The sequence below is a fragment of the Choloepus didactylus genome, chromosome X (assembly GCF_015220235.1).
Source record: "Choloepus didactylus isolate mChoDid1 chromosome X, mChoDid1.pri, whole genome shotgun sequence".
In the NCBI taxonomy this organism is placed as follows: Eukaryota; Metazoa; Chordata; class Mammalia; order Pilosa; family Megalonychidae; genus Choloepus; species Choloepus didactylus.
This window is the reverse complement of record NC_051334.1, coordinates 174115531-174130465: the sequence shown is the minus strand read 5'-3', so window position 1 is coordinate 174130465 and position 14935 is coordinate 174115531. Positions and strand designations below refer to the sequence as shown.

At 39.3% G+C, this 14935-nt stretch overlaps 1 pseudogene; it reads left to right on the top strand.

Annotated features, from left to right (window-relative positions):
- Nucleotides 1–12657: 12657 nt before the first annotated feature.
- LOC119522481 lies at nt 12658–14597 on the top strand (annotated as a pseudogene).
- Nucleotides 14598–14935: the final 338 nt, after the last annotated feature.

Genomic DNA, 14935 nt, shown 5'->3' with positions numbered 1-14935 from the left:
ATTTCCAACTTGTTTTGTTATAAGTGTGTTTGTATTTGTCTGTAAAGCAAGTATCTTTGTTTTGTGCTCTGTCTTATTCCCTTCTCATATGACATAAGCTGTATTGTTCATTTCACAATATTTAATTTATAGGAAATCAAGTTTAAGAGTCAATGCTACCCAAGGGCTTGCACCCTATTCTGGAGAGATTTAGTGTGTTTCCAGTTGTACACAGGACAGCTGAGTATTGTTAGGTGAAATATATGCAAGTTATTGTGTTCTATTTAGAGATTAAGTATGTTTTAAGATGATATGTATAACTGCCAAGTCAACAAGGGGTGGACTGTGATGGTTAGGTTCATTTGTTAAATTGAACAGGAGATGGTGTCCAGGTGTCTGGTCAAGCAAGCACTGGCCTAACTGTTATGGCAAGGACATTTGTGGCTGGTTAAGAAACCAGAAGGCTGGTTTATTAAATCATCAGTCAATTGGCATCTGTGGCTGATTATATCAATGAAGGATGTGTCTTCCACAATGAGATAATTCAATCATCTCAATTTAATCCAATCAGTTCATTACTTTTAAGGGAGATGAAAGAGAACCTTCACTTCTTTGGCTAGCCATTGTCTCCTGAGGAGTTCAGCAAAGACTTTCATCGGTTTCCAGTTCATTGCCTGCCCTATGGAATTTGGACTCATGCATCCCCACAGTTGCATGAGACACTTGTATAAAATCTTTTATTTACAGATATCTCTTGTTGGTTCTGTTTCCCTAGAGGACCCTAAATAATACATACACTTTTTCCCAGTAACTGGGAGGCAATATTTTTCTCCTCTCAACTCTGACAGTCGTTTCAGGTCCACAATTCAGTCAATCCCTGAGCAACTTCAAAACCTAACTTAATTATTCTTTCCAGACCCAATCCTTTTGACAACCCTTCCCCTCCCCCCTCCAGACTTTTTGTACCACCAGAGGCTCATAACCTCTCAAACCTCTCTAAAACCATTATCTCTCTTCGTATAATATGAACGTAGAACAATAACATCCATGATTCAATTATAAGTCAATTCCTCTGGCCCCAGGTAGACAGTGGCTAGTCTACATACAAACTTTTGGGAGAGGGGCTCTGCCAGACAGAGTGGAGGAAAATCACGTCTTTGTAGTATAAGTTACATAGAACAGAAGAGAGCAAGGTGAATTTTCCTGTAAACTAAAGCAGAAGCCATCACTTCCAGGAAAAAAATAAAAAGCAAGAGAGAAAAACACACAATGTTCTTTCAATCATAAAGAAGAATTTATTTAATGCTCATGTCTTGATAAGAGCTTGAAAGTATTGATGCAATAATGTAATTTTACCTTGTCAATGTAATGTTCTGAGGGCTCTGAAATGGATTTGCTCAAATTCCTCAGTAGTTATGAAAGCATGTTGTAGCAGTTAGGAAGACAGGCTCTGAAATCACAGATCTGCCACTTAAGCATGTAATTCACTCTGTATGGCTTGATTTCCTCATCTGTTAAATGGGATAATTGTATATATACCTATCTCAATAAGCTGTTGTGAAGATTAAATGAGTTATGATTTGGAGAAAGCTTACAACATGCTACAGAGAAAACATACTCAAATACCAAAGAGTGAGTGCTAAATGAGTTTTTACTGCTAAACATGGAACACAATTTTATACAGATGTCAGGCTCTGTGGCTTTAAGCTAGAGGGATGGAAATGGGATAGGGTTTTTAAGGCCAAAAACTTCAAATTATCCCAATTCCATATTATGAAAGCAAAGACTGCTGAATTATTGTCAGGACCTGTGCAAATTGGTTAAGTATTGTGTATACAAATAGTTTCCAGTTGATTCCGCTATGTACCTGAGGTCTTTCTTCGGGAATACGACATTTAGTTGTCATTTTAACAGAATTTAGGTCTGTGCTATTGTCAGCAGGCTAGAGGGCCACAATAGAGTTCCTCAAACAGTAGCTAGCATTTCATAGTAACTATTATTATTATTACTCTGTTAAAGCTGTTGAATATGTGGCTATATTCTGCACATGAAACTATTAGGCCATTTTTATGGGTTGAATTGTGTCCCCCCCAAAAGATATGTTGAAATCCTAACCCCAATACTTCAGAATTGTGACCTTATTTGGAAATAGGATCATGCAGAAAGAATTAATTAAAACAAGATGAAGTCATACTGCAATAGGGTGGGCCCCTAATCCAATACAACTTGTGTACTTATAAAAAGAGGAGAAAACACAGACACAAGAGAGAAGACACAGATACAAGAGAGAAGACAGTCATATGCTGATGGTGGCAGTGATTGAAGCGCTATAGCTACAAGCCAAGGGATACCAAGTGTTGCTGGTAAACCACCAAAAGCCAGGAAGAGGCAGGGAAGGATTCTCCTCTACAGGATTCAGAAAGAGCATGGCCCTACTGACATCTTTATTTTGGACTGCTAGCCTCCAGAACTGGGAGACAATAAATTTCTGTTGTTTTAAGCCACCAAGTTTGTGGTACTTTGTTAAAGAAACACTAGAAAAGTAATACAATTACATGGCTGTTTTATGTGAATATCAATGAAATTTCTAAAAGAACACTCGTCTCTGGCCCAAATGTTCACCGAAGTGAGTAGATTCAAATGCCTGTTCTGTGTTGAAATTCCATTGCTGGTGCAGCATAAGGCCAGGAAGAAAAAGAGATGCCACTGAGATAGGCCTTGTACTAAAGACCCCTGGCCCTCTCTTTGCTTCCTCCCAGCTGTCTGCCTCTTCATCTCAGTGTCTCCAGTCTGGGAAACAGAACTCAAAAACCAAATGTACCCAGCCTGACTCTTACCATGGTGTTCTTGGCATTTTATCTTTATCTTGGTAAATCTGACTCCACCATACCACATTTCTGACCTGGTTCATTAAACTCTTGGATTCTAATTCTCAATTTGCAGTTTAATCTAATTCTGTAATGCTACTGATGCTTACTGATTTGGGAAATTCTGCTGTTTTTTCAACCATCAGCTGTACCATGACTCTGATTAATCTTACCATCTCAGATCAATAGGAAAGACCTATATTTCTTCCTTTTGTGATGGCAAAGTTCAAGCCAATAATTATATTTTTTTCTCTTATACTTTAATATAATTCATTATAGGGAAATTTGCTGTAATGGCAGAGAAGTGAACTGGTTGCCCACATCACTCACAGATAACAATTATAAGAACTGGATAAAAATTTTTAATAATTTTTTAAATACATAGTATTCAAAACCAGAGATAACCCAGAGGAAGGTTTAATCTTGAAAAACTTCATCTGCAAGTGGTAAGAATTGGAATTTTGGAGCTATAGTGTCGTGTTGATTTGAAGCTGTTATGTACCCCAGAAAAGGCCATGTTCTTTTAATCCATTCCTGTGGGTGCAGACCTATTGTAGGTGGGAACTTTTGATTAGATTATTTCAATTGAGATGTATCCCACCTCATTCAGGATGGGTCTTAATCCTTGTACTGGAGTCCTTTTTGAGAGGTGTGCCAGTTTGAATGTATTATGTCCCCCAGAAAAAGCCATATTCTTTGATGCAATCTTGTGGGGCAGACATAATAGTGGGGATTAAGTTGGAACGTTTGGATTAGGTTGTTTCCATGGAGATGCGCCCCACCCAACTGTAGATGATAACTGATGGGATATTTCCATGGAGGTGTGGCCCCACCCATTCAGGGTGGGCCTTGATCAGTGGAGCCATATAAACGTGCTGACTCAAAGGGAAGGAACTGAGTGCAGCTGTGAGTGACGTTTTGAAGAGGCGCAAGCTTGCTAGAGAGGAACGTCCTGGGAGAAAGCCATTTCGAAACCAGAACTTTGGAGCAGATGCCAGCCACATGCCTTCCCAGCTAACAGAGGTTTTCCGGATGCCATTGGCCATCCTCCAGTGAAGGTACCCGATTACTGATGTGTTACCGCGGACACTTTATGGCCTTAAGACTGTAACTGTGTAGCCAAATAAACCCCCTTTTTACAAAAGTCAATCCGTCTCTGGTGTCTTGCATTCTGCAGCATTAGCAAACTAGAACAAGAGGTAAAAGACAGAAAAAGCTCCAGAAAAGCTGAGAGGAAACCACTGAAGCCATAAGCTGGAAGCATCAAAACCCAGGAGAGAAGGACCAGCATATGCCAGATATGCCAGATATGTGCCTTCCTATGTGTCCTGGTGCCATCCCAGGACAGAGGTGTCCTGGAATGCAAGCAGACTGCCTTCAGAACCGGGTGTCATCCTATCGATGCCCTGGGTTGGACATTTACATGGCCTAAGAAGTGTAAATTCCCATTGTAAAAGCACAAACCATTTCTGGTATATTGCATTCTGGAAGCTTTAGCAAACCAAAACAGGTAGTTTAAAAATATGTCCACAAGTTCTTTGATATTGTTCCCTTCAAGATGTGGAAACTAATCTCTTTCCCCTTGAATGTGAGCTGGATTTAGTGACTCTTCTAAATGAAAGAATAAAGCAGAAGTGAGAGTGTGGGTCTTGGGAAACTAGGTCACAAAAAGCAACACAGCTTCCTCCTTGCACCTTCTATTGAATCACTTACTCTGGAGGAAGCCAGCATCCCTATGTAAAAACTCACATGGTGAAGAACTAAGGTCTCTTGCCAACAGTCATCACAGAACTGAGGCTCCCTTTCAAAAGCAGTGTGAGTAAGCCATCTTGGAAGAAGATCCTCTATCCCAGTTAAGCCTTCTGTTAACTGCAGCCCTAATCAACATCTTGACTGCAACTTCCAGAGAGAGATCCTGAGCCAGAATTACTCAGCTAAGCTGCTCCTAGATTCCTGACCCTCAGAAAGCTCATAAAAAAATAAATTTTTGTCATTTTAAGCTGCTTGGTTTAGGGGTAATATTTATGCAGCAATGGACAGCTAATACAATGGCTCAAGAACACTGCTCAACCCCTACAGCCATAGATGTGCAAATCAGCAGTGAGTAAAACTATATCCTTCCCAGCTAAAGATGTCAGAGATCAGAGTTCAGAAAGCAGCTGGAAATTTGAAGGGAAAACATAGCAGCGCAAGAACTGCAGAAAGAGTAAAACTTAAATTCAAAGTATAAACTGCCCAAATCCCTAACAGTTAAACTACACATACTTAGAGAAAAGCCCAGGAGGCCTGGTGAAAAGGCCTGAAGAGAACACAGTGGTACCTACTTTTGAAATATAGAACTATGTCAAGTGCAACCTATGAGGTTGGGGTTTTTCTTAACTGAGTGCATTCTTGATTGGCACAAAGTTGAAGCTTGATGAGTTTAAGTGTCTGAATTTGGACCCCAAAACTGACAGAGGAGCTGGAAGTTATAAAATTAGGGGATAATCCCTAAATGCAAGAATACCACAGAGAGGGTGAACTCCATCTCCCTAAATCCTTGACCTATCACCAAATTTTGGAGGCCCAAGGGCCCAGGCAAAAAAGTATCAGTAGAAGGTGGGGCAAGATGGTGGCATAGAAAGGAGTGGAAGCTAAGTAGTCCCCCTGGAACAACTACAAAAAAACAGAAACAACTAGTAAATAATCCAGAATAACTGTGCGGAGACAAACGAGACCATCCACTCATCATACACCAACCTGAATTGGGAGGAATGCCTGAGAACACAGCATAAAATCTGTAAGTAAAACCTGCGGATCCAAGTCACGAGACCCCCTCCCCCATAGCCTGAGCTGCAAAGCCTCGTGGTGCCAGAGAGATGCTCTCTCCCAGCAAGCGAATACAGCTCAGCTGAGCTCCAACTGGGGTTTTAAGTAGCGAGTGTGAACTGCTCACTACAGGTACGCATCCCCAAAAAACAGACAGAGGCTTTGGGTGACGACTGACCTTGGAGAGCCAGAGGGTCACCTTGGACTGGGTCTGAAGGGGACTATCTGTTTCTTTTTTGGCTCAGTGGAGAAAGCCCCAGTCATTTTCAGTTTCCAGGGCGGTGACTCTGGGAAGGGTGGAGACACCACAAGCAGAGAGCGAGACCATTGAAATCCTAATGACCTCCACCCGGGGGAGGTCTGTCTTCTCTAGGAGGAAAGGGGTGGGGCCCTTTCCATTCAGAACCAGACCCCAGAGCCTGGGGGAACACGGCCATACCTCCTCACACCAGTCAAGAATTATAGGCTAACAGGCGTCACCTGCTGGGCAGAAAAGCACAGTGACCCGAGGCATCAAAGGGTGGAGCAATTTTCTAAGACACACCCTCAGGGAAACCAGATACTGAATATCTCTTCCCTCTGGGACCTGAGCCTGTTCTGGTCTGGGAAAACCTGATTTGGATAACCAAGGAAACCATGCCTAGACAACAGAAAATTACAACCTACACTAAGAAAAACAAAGTTATGGCCCAGTCAAAGGAACAAACGTACACTTCAACTGAGATACAGGAATTTAAACAACTAATGCTAAATCAATTCAAAAAGTTTAGAGAAGATATTGCAAAAGAGATAGAGGCTGTAAAGGAAGCACTGGACATGTATACAGCAGAAATCAAAAGTTCAAAAAAACAACTAGTAGAATCTATGGAAATGAAAGGCACAACACAAGAGATGAAAGACACAATGGAAACATACAACAGCAGATCTCAAGAGGCAGAAGAAAACACTCAGGAACTGGAGAACAAAACACCTGAAAGCCTACACGCAAAGGAGCAGATGGAGAAAAGTATGAAAAAATATGAACAACGCCTCTGGGAACTCAAGGATGAAACAAAGTACAATAATGCATGTATCATTGGTGTCCCAGAAGGAGAAGAGAAGGGAAAGGGGGCAGAAGCAATAATAGAGGGAATAATGAATGAAAATTTCCCATCTCTTATGAAAGACATAAAATTACAGATCCAAGAAGCGCAGCGTACTCCAAACAGAAGAGATATGAAGAGGCCTACGCCAAGACACTTAATAATCAGATTATCAAATGTGAAAGACAAAGAGAGAATCCTGAAAGCAGCAAGAGAAAAGCGATCCATTACATAGAAAGGAAGCTTAATAAGACTATGTGCGGATCTCTCAGCAGAAACCATGGAGGCAAGAAGGAAGTGGTGTGATATATTTAAGATACTGAAAGAGAAAAACCACCAACCAAGAATCCTGTATCCAGCAAAGCTGTCCTTCAAATATGAGGGAGAGCTCAAAATATTTTCTGACAAACAGACAATGAGAGACTTTGTGAACAAGACACCTGCCCTACAGGAAATACTAAAGGGAGCACTACACGGTGATAGAAGACAGGAGTGTGTGGTTTGGAACACAATTCTGGGAGATGGTAGCACAACAATGTAAGTACACTGAACAAAGGTAACTATGAATACGGTTGGGAGAGAAACGTGGGGAGCATGTGAGACACCACAAGAAAGGAGGAAAGATAATGACTGGGACTGTGTAACTTGGTGAAATCTAGAGTATTCAACAATTGTGATAAAATGTACAAATATGTTCTTTTACGAGGGAGAACAAGCAAATGTCAACCTTGCAAGGTGTTAAAAATGGGGAGGCATTGGGGGAGGGATGCAATCAGCATAAACTAGAGACTGTAACTAATAGAATCATTGTATTATGCTTCCTTTAATGTAACAAAGGTGATATACCAAGGTGAATGCAGATAAGAGGGGGGGATAGGGGAGGCATGTTAGACACTTGACATTGGTGGTATTGTCTGATTCTTTATTCTACTTTGATTTAAGGTTATTTTTCCTTTTGCTGCTTCCTAGCTGTCATTTTTTTTGTTTCCTCTTTCTGTTGCCTCTCTACCTTCTTTGACTCTCCCTCCTGCCTTGTGGAAGAAATGTAGATGCTCTTGCTTAGTATGAGCAGAATGTTCAATTAGGATGAACTTAAATGTTTGGAAATGAACAGGGGTGTTGGTAGCAAGATGTGAGAATAACTAACAGCGCCGAATGGTGTGTGAATGAGGTGGAAAGGGGAAGCTCAGAGTCATATATGTCACCAGAAGGAAAGTTGGAGGTCAAAAGATGGAAACGTATAAAACTGAATCCTATGGTGGGCAATGTCCATGATCAACTGTACAAATACTAGAAATCACTTCATGAACCAGAACAAATGTATGACAATACAATTAGAAGTTAATAATAGAGGGGCATATAGGGAAGAACTATATACCTATTACAAAGTATATACTACAGTTAGTAGTATTTCAACATTTTTTCATAAACAGTAACAAACGTACTATATCAATACTAGGAGTCAACAATTGAGGGGGTTGGTTAGGGATAGGGGAGGTTTAGAGTTTCCTTTTCTTTTTTTCTTTTTTCATCTTTCACTTTATTTCTTGTCTGGAGTAATGAAAAGTTTCTAAAAATTGAACAAAAATTAAGTGTGATGGATGCACAGCTGTATGAGGGTACCCAGGGGCAAGTGATTGTACACTTTGGATCTTTGGATAATTGTATGGTATCTGAACAATCTCAATAAAAATGGGAAAAAAAATAAAAAAATAAAAAAAATAAAAAAAAAATGAAGGGGAAATTATGACATTTTCAAATAAACAAAAACTCAGGAGTTCATTACTAGAAAGGCTACACTAGATGAAATGTTAAAGAAAATTCTTCCATATGAAAGGAAATGACACTAGATGGCAACTCAAATATACAAGAAGAAATGAAGAACACCAGAAATGGAAAATATGAAGGTAAACATAAAAGACTATATTTCTCCTCTTATTTTTACCAGACATATGAAGCTTAAAGCAAAATTATAATATTGTACTGATGGGTTTATAACATGTACATGTTATATATGTGTGAATTTGTGTGCATCAATAATATCACTAAGAAAGGGAGGAATGGAAATATACTGTTGCAAGGTTCCTATATTTTACCTGAAGTAATTCAATATTAAATCTCAGTAGACTGTGTTAAGTTTAAGATGCATATTTTAAACCCTAGAACAAGAACCAGGAAAATAGTACAAAGAGATATAGATGGAATGCCAATTAAAGAATTCAAATAAAATACTAAAAATATGTTTAGAAGGAGTGGAAGAACAGAAGTACAAAAAGACATTAGATGAGTAAGAAACAAATAGTAAATCGCAAGCCTAAATACAACAATATCAATAATTATATAAAATGCAAATAGCTAGTCTAAACCTTTCAAACAAATGGCATAGGTTCTCAGATTGAATTTTTAAGAAAACAACATATGCCATGACACAAGTAGACTAAAAGTAAAAGGCTTGAAAACATATGCCATGAAAATGATAAGCATAAGAAACCTGGATTGGTTGCATTAATATCAGACCAAAGAAACTTCAAGACAAAGAGGGAAACTTCATAATGACAAGAGAGTAAATACATCAGGAATGTATAAAAATTATTAAAAATTATAAATATATGAGCTAAAACCAGAGGGATTGACTGTACAGTGCATGAGGGAACATTTTCAGGTGAATTCAATGTTTCATATCATGATTGTTATGGATTATATTATGTCTCCCCAAAAGAAATGTTCAAGTCCTAACCTCTGGTCCCATGAATGTGATGCTATTTGGAAATAGAATCTTTGAAAATGTGATCATTTAAGATGAGTTTAAACAGTATTAGGGTGGGCCCTAGCCCAGTATGACTGGTGTCCTTATAAGAAGGGGAGAAATGGACACAAACAGAGAGAGAGGACAGCCATGTGATGGAGGCAGAGATTGACCTAGGCCGCACACCAAAGAATGCCATGGATTGTCGGCAAGCCACCAATAGAACCTTACAAACTTCAGGAGAGACATAGCCCTGTCGACACGAAGATTTCAGACTTCCAGCCTCCAAAACTGTGAGGCAATAAATTTCTGTTGTTTTAAGTCATCCAGTTTGTGCTACTTTGTTATGGCAATCATAGCATACTAAGACACTACCATATACCTTTGTCAAAACTTATCAAATTGTTCACTTAAAATTGATAAATGTTAATCTATAGAATTTATACCTTAATAAAAAACAATGAAATGGAAAGCAAAAAATAATTCAGTTTAATGATAATGATGAATATGTGTATATAAGTTATCCTTAAATGTACATCCTAGAGGCAGTTAGTTTACATTTGAAATAAACTAATTAGGAATCCACACTCCAGGGGAGATTAGTTAGTGCATGAAGGACCCTAATCAGGAATCCAATCCCTTACATGGCTATGGCAAGTGCTTTTAAAATCTTATCTAAATAGGCACCCAAGTGTTCACTATTTAGCATAAGGACTGTGAGAAATAATTAAATAATTTTGTGGGGAAATTAATCATGTTCAAGAAAGATTAAGCAGGTAGTTCTGTCCTGACATGAACAAGGTTTCAAACTCTGGCAAAACCATCAGCCTAACTCCTATGGACAGCACCCTCAGTGCATTTGTTCCCCACTTAAGAGAGAACTCTGTCACTGCTTAAGCTAGAAAATTGGCTAACCGTGCCACCAGAATATTGGTTGCATCCTCCTCAGAATGAACCTTTCATGAAAAGTGGTGGTGAAATGTCTAAAAGGATAGTGAATATGGTTCTATGTTGGTTTTTCTGCCTGCTTCCTAGTAAATACCTGTCTGTGGGGCAGAATTCAGGCTGAGACTTGCTGTCATTGTTATATACCACCTGGAAGTGAGGTTGTTGGGGGGGGTATATTTCTCTCACTATCTCTAATTGTCAGAAGCTAATGATATTGTAAATAGCCAGATTGGCTTAGATCAGGTCACAGGAGCACGTCATTTTGTCCTGAAGATCTCATGTCCCTTTTTTACTTCTTTAACTCAGACGGTTTAAAATACATATGTTTCTTATATCAAACAAGTTTCTGGATCTAGGCTTTCAATTCAATTTCCCTGACTTCTCCAGTAGAAGCCCCTTTTCTTTTGGCTCCAGCTCAAACAGGCAGCTCACACAGGCAGTTTTAGGGAGCAATTAATATTGTGACTCTAGAAGCTCATCAATGTTACAAGGTTGAGTTCTACATAAACTCCATTTGAACAGCACAACTACAAGCAATAAAGTTGAAGCAAAATCCCAAAGGACATTGATTTCTCTTGATCATGGTTACACACTTTTTAAAATAAAGTTTTATTGGAACACAGCAACACCCATTCATTTATGTATTGACTATGGCTGCTTTTGTGCTATAATGGCTGATTTTTGTAGACAAAGACCCTGTGAGCTGCAAAACTTAAAATATTTACTATCTGGCCCTTCACAGAAGAAATTGGCTGACCCATGCAGTAGATCAGCGTTTTTTGTAAATCAGTAATTCCCAAACTTGATTACTTAAGAATCACCATTAATTTCTGCTTTTATATTTATTAATTCCTCCCATTTAGATTCTTTTTCTGGATTTTGTTAATGCCATATCCATTTACTCTAAGATTTCCTTGTTTTTGAATAACTACATTTAAGGCTTTAAAATTTCCCCCTGCTTACCACTTCAGCTACATAATATTTTTTAGATGTATATTTTCTCATTTTTCTTCTTTCTAAATAGTTTTAAATTTAGCTTGATTATCTCATTAGCCCAAAATTTATTTAGAAAGTTGTTATTGAAGAATATAAGTAAATATAACTTATATTTTTATAATTTTGCTACCCTTTAATTACTAATTTGTGATTTTATTACATTTTGGTCAGAGAATGTGGTCTGTGTGACTTTTGCTTTGGGGGATTTATAGATCCTTTGTTGCTTAACATTTGGTCAATATTTGGGACTTTTCCATGTGTGTTTGACAGTAAATTGTGTGCTGCTTGTTGAGAACAAAAGTTGTTTACATATGCATATATATTAAATCAACTTTGTTAATTATGTTATCCAAATCCTTTACAGTCTTACATATTCTATCTATTAGAAATGTCATTTTATTAGAGAGAAATGTGACAGGTATCATTATGAATGGTGATTTATCAGTTATGCCTTATTTCTGCCTCCTCTTTCTTTCTATATCTATAGCTCTCACTTATACCAAGACTATGTTGTTAGGTACACAAATGATCCACACTGTATCACTGAACCACAAGCTAAGGGAAAATGAAACAGTTCAGATTAGGACAGTAGGAAGGAAGGTTACAGAAGGAAATACCCTCAAAATAAAAAAAGTTGAACCTGCAGATTATCTGAAGTGTTTGATTATATTGACAGGAGTTTTACAGTTCTGTCAGAGTTTGAGGGAAGAATTAGTGATACATACACATAAAATTAAAATAGACAGACTAAACAATAAAAAGATAGTTATTATTTCCAGGAAAAGCAAACAGTGCAATAAGAAAGGAAATGTACCTATAGTATATGTCATAACTCAGCTATAAACAGTATCTGTGGAATAATAAGGTAAACATTGAATATTGATTTAGCTTAGCCAGAAACTCTTTAATTAGCAGACTAGACAAAGGGAACATGTGGAGGATGAGTGGTGTAAGAACACTAAATCCTCATAATCCATACTAGGATTTTAATAGATAATAGATAATTAACTAGGAAGTTACTAGATAATGACTAAAATTGGAAGAAAAAAAAGACAACAAAAATAAATAAGGCACAGCTTCTCCCTCTCGCCTGCCTGCCCGCCAGCTCCCGTTCTGGCTTACGCTTTTGCTTGCTCTCAGCTCAGGGATCAAGGTACCTCTGGCTACAGCCTGCAGCTAGGAAGGCAGGCAGAGGGGGGACTCAGGAAGACTGCGGTGGTATGGTGGGAAGATGTCGGGTGAAGACGAGCAGCAGGACCAAAATATTGCCAAAGACCTGGTCATTACCAAGTATAAAATGGGGGGCAACATTGCCAACTGGGTACTTTTGGTCTTTGATGGAAGCATCCAGCTCAGATGATTTGGTACTGAGCCGGTGTGAGAAAAAGGTGATGCCATGATTATGGAAGAAACATGGAAAATCTTCAAGAAAGAAAAGGAAATGAAGAAAAGTATTGCCTTTCCCACCAATAATTCAGTAAATAACTGTGTATGTCACTTCTCCCTTTTGAAAAGTGACCAGGACTACATTCTCAAGGAAGGTAATATGGTAAAAATTGACCTTGGGTTCCACGTGAATGGTTTCATGTCTAATGTGGCTCCCACTTTTGTAGTTGATGCCCCTAAGGAGACTGCACTAACAGAGAGGAAAGCAGACGCAGTTGAGGCAGCTCACCTTTTTTGCTGAGACTGCTTTATGCCTGGTCAAACCTGGAAACCAAAATGCACAAGTGACAGAACCCTGGAACAAAGTTGCCCACTCATTTAATTGCACACCAATAGAAGGTACACTGTTACACCAATTGAAGCAGTATGTCATCAATGGAGAGAAAAACATTATCCAGAACCCAACAGATCAGTAAAAAAAGGACCATGAAAAAGCTGAATTTGAGGTACCTGAAGTATATGCTGTGGATGTTCTTGTCAGCTCAGGAGAAGGGAAGGCTAAGGATGCAAGTCAGAGAACCACCAGTCACAAAGAAGACCCCTCTAAACAATACAGCCTGAAAACGTAAACATCACATGCTTTCTTCAGAGAGATGGAAAGACATTGTGATGCTATGCCATTTACTTCAAGAGCATTTGAAGATGAGATGAAGGCCCTGATGGTTGTGGTGGAGTGCACCAAACATGAACTGCTACAACCATTTAATGTTCACTATGAGAAGGAGGGTGAATTTGTTGCCCAATTTAAATTTACATTTCTGTTCATGCCCAGGTCCCTTCAATCTTTACCTCTACAAGTCTGAGATGGATGTCCAGGATGTAGAGCTAAAGGCTCTCCTCCAGAGTTCTGCAAGTTGGAAAACCCAGAAAAAGGAAAATAAGGCTTCCAAGACTGCAGAGGACGCCACCAGTGGAGAAACACTAGAAGAGAAACAAGCACTATACCTAAAAAGGAATAAATGCACACCCAATTGTGGAGAAGAAAAGAATTTATTCACAATCTTGCAAGAACAGGCACACAACCAAAATGTGGGGGATTGGTGTACCAAACAATAAACCCAGCACTATTTATTCCCTACGCCTAACCTGCAAGTCCCTCCCCTGTTTCTCCAGTGGCTGGATACTTCAGAGGTTACATTCTATTGGACAAGCCTAACTAGCCTATGCAAATTTGAAACATGCAGCCCACGCAAATTGGAAACATTTGAAAAAGTCTCCAGGGGGAACTTGAAACATTTGAAACAAGGGACATTTCAAAAATTCTCCACCCCTGACTATAATTGTTATGCCCATATAAGGCACTGACACCACTTCTATGCTTATGTGGCCTCTTTCCTTTGTTCTTTATCTGCAGAGCCTGTCTGAGCTAGTTTGGTAACAATTTATGAAGCTAATTTAGGGACCTCTACCTCTAAGTCTCCACCTTGCAAGGATAGTGGACGGATAAACAGGGGGACTGGCCACCAATTACAGCTTGGCTTCTTAACCCTCTGCCATTCCCCCTAGCTTCCCCCACCCTGTGTGAAAGCTAAACTTAACCTAATTCTCTCACTAAGGCATGACTTCCATCTCCCCAGCTTGCCTCTCCTGCCTCATCCCCTTCCCACTACACCCAGGCTCTACGAAGTGCATTTCATCTTCTCCATCCAGGACTGCCAGCCGAGCAGGGGCTCCCTGCCCCCATCCCAGTACCCCAACCCACCCCCTTCCAACAACCAGCTCTGACTGACTCTGGACTTGGGAGTCCAGTCTTCCCAGCCACCAAAGACAACTTTAAATAGAAAAAGAGATTGAATAATAAAATCAGGAGTCAAAATCCATCCTCTCAAAGCCCCTCTTTCTAGCCTTTTTCTAGTACTCTGCTTGGTCAAGGTTTGTGGCCCTACAACAGAACAAGGAGGAGGCTAAATCAGCCACCATCACTAAAAACTCAGCTGAAATTTTTATACCACTCGAATGTCAGCATTTTCCCTTCTGTTGGGACTTTTTCTTCTTTTTCCCCACTCCTTCAAGTATTTTATCTGGCCTCCAAATAGAGAGATGGACTATTCTTCAGATTGTTT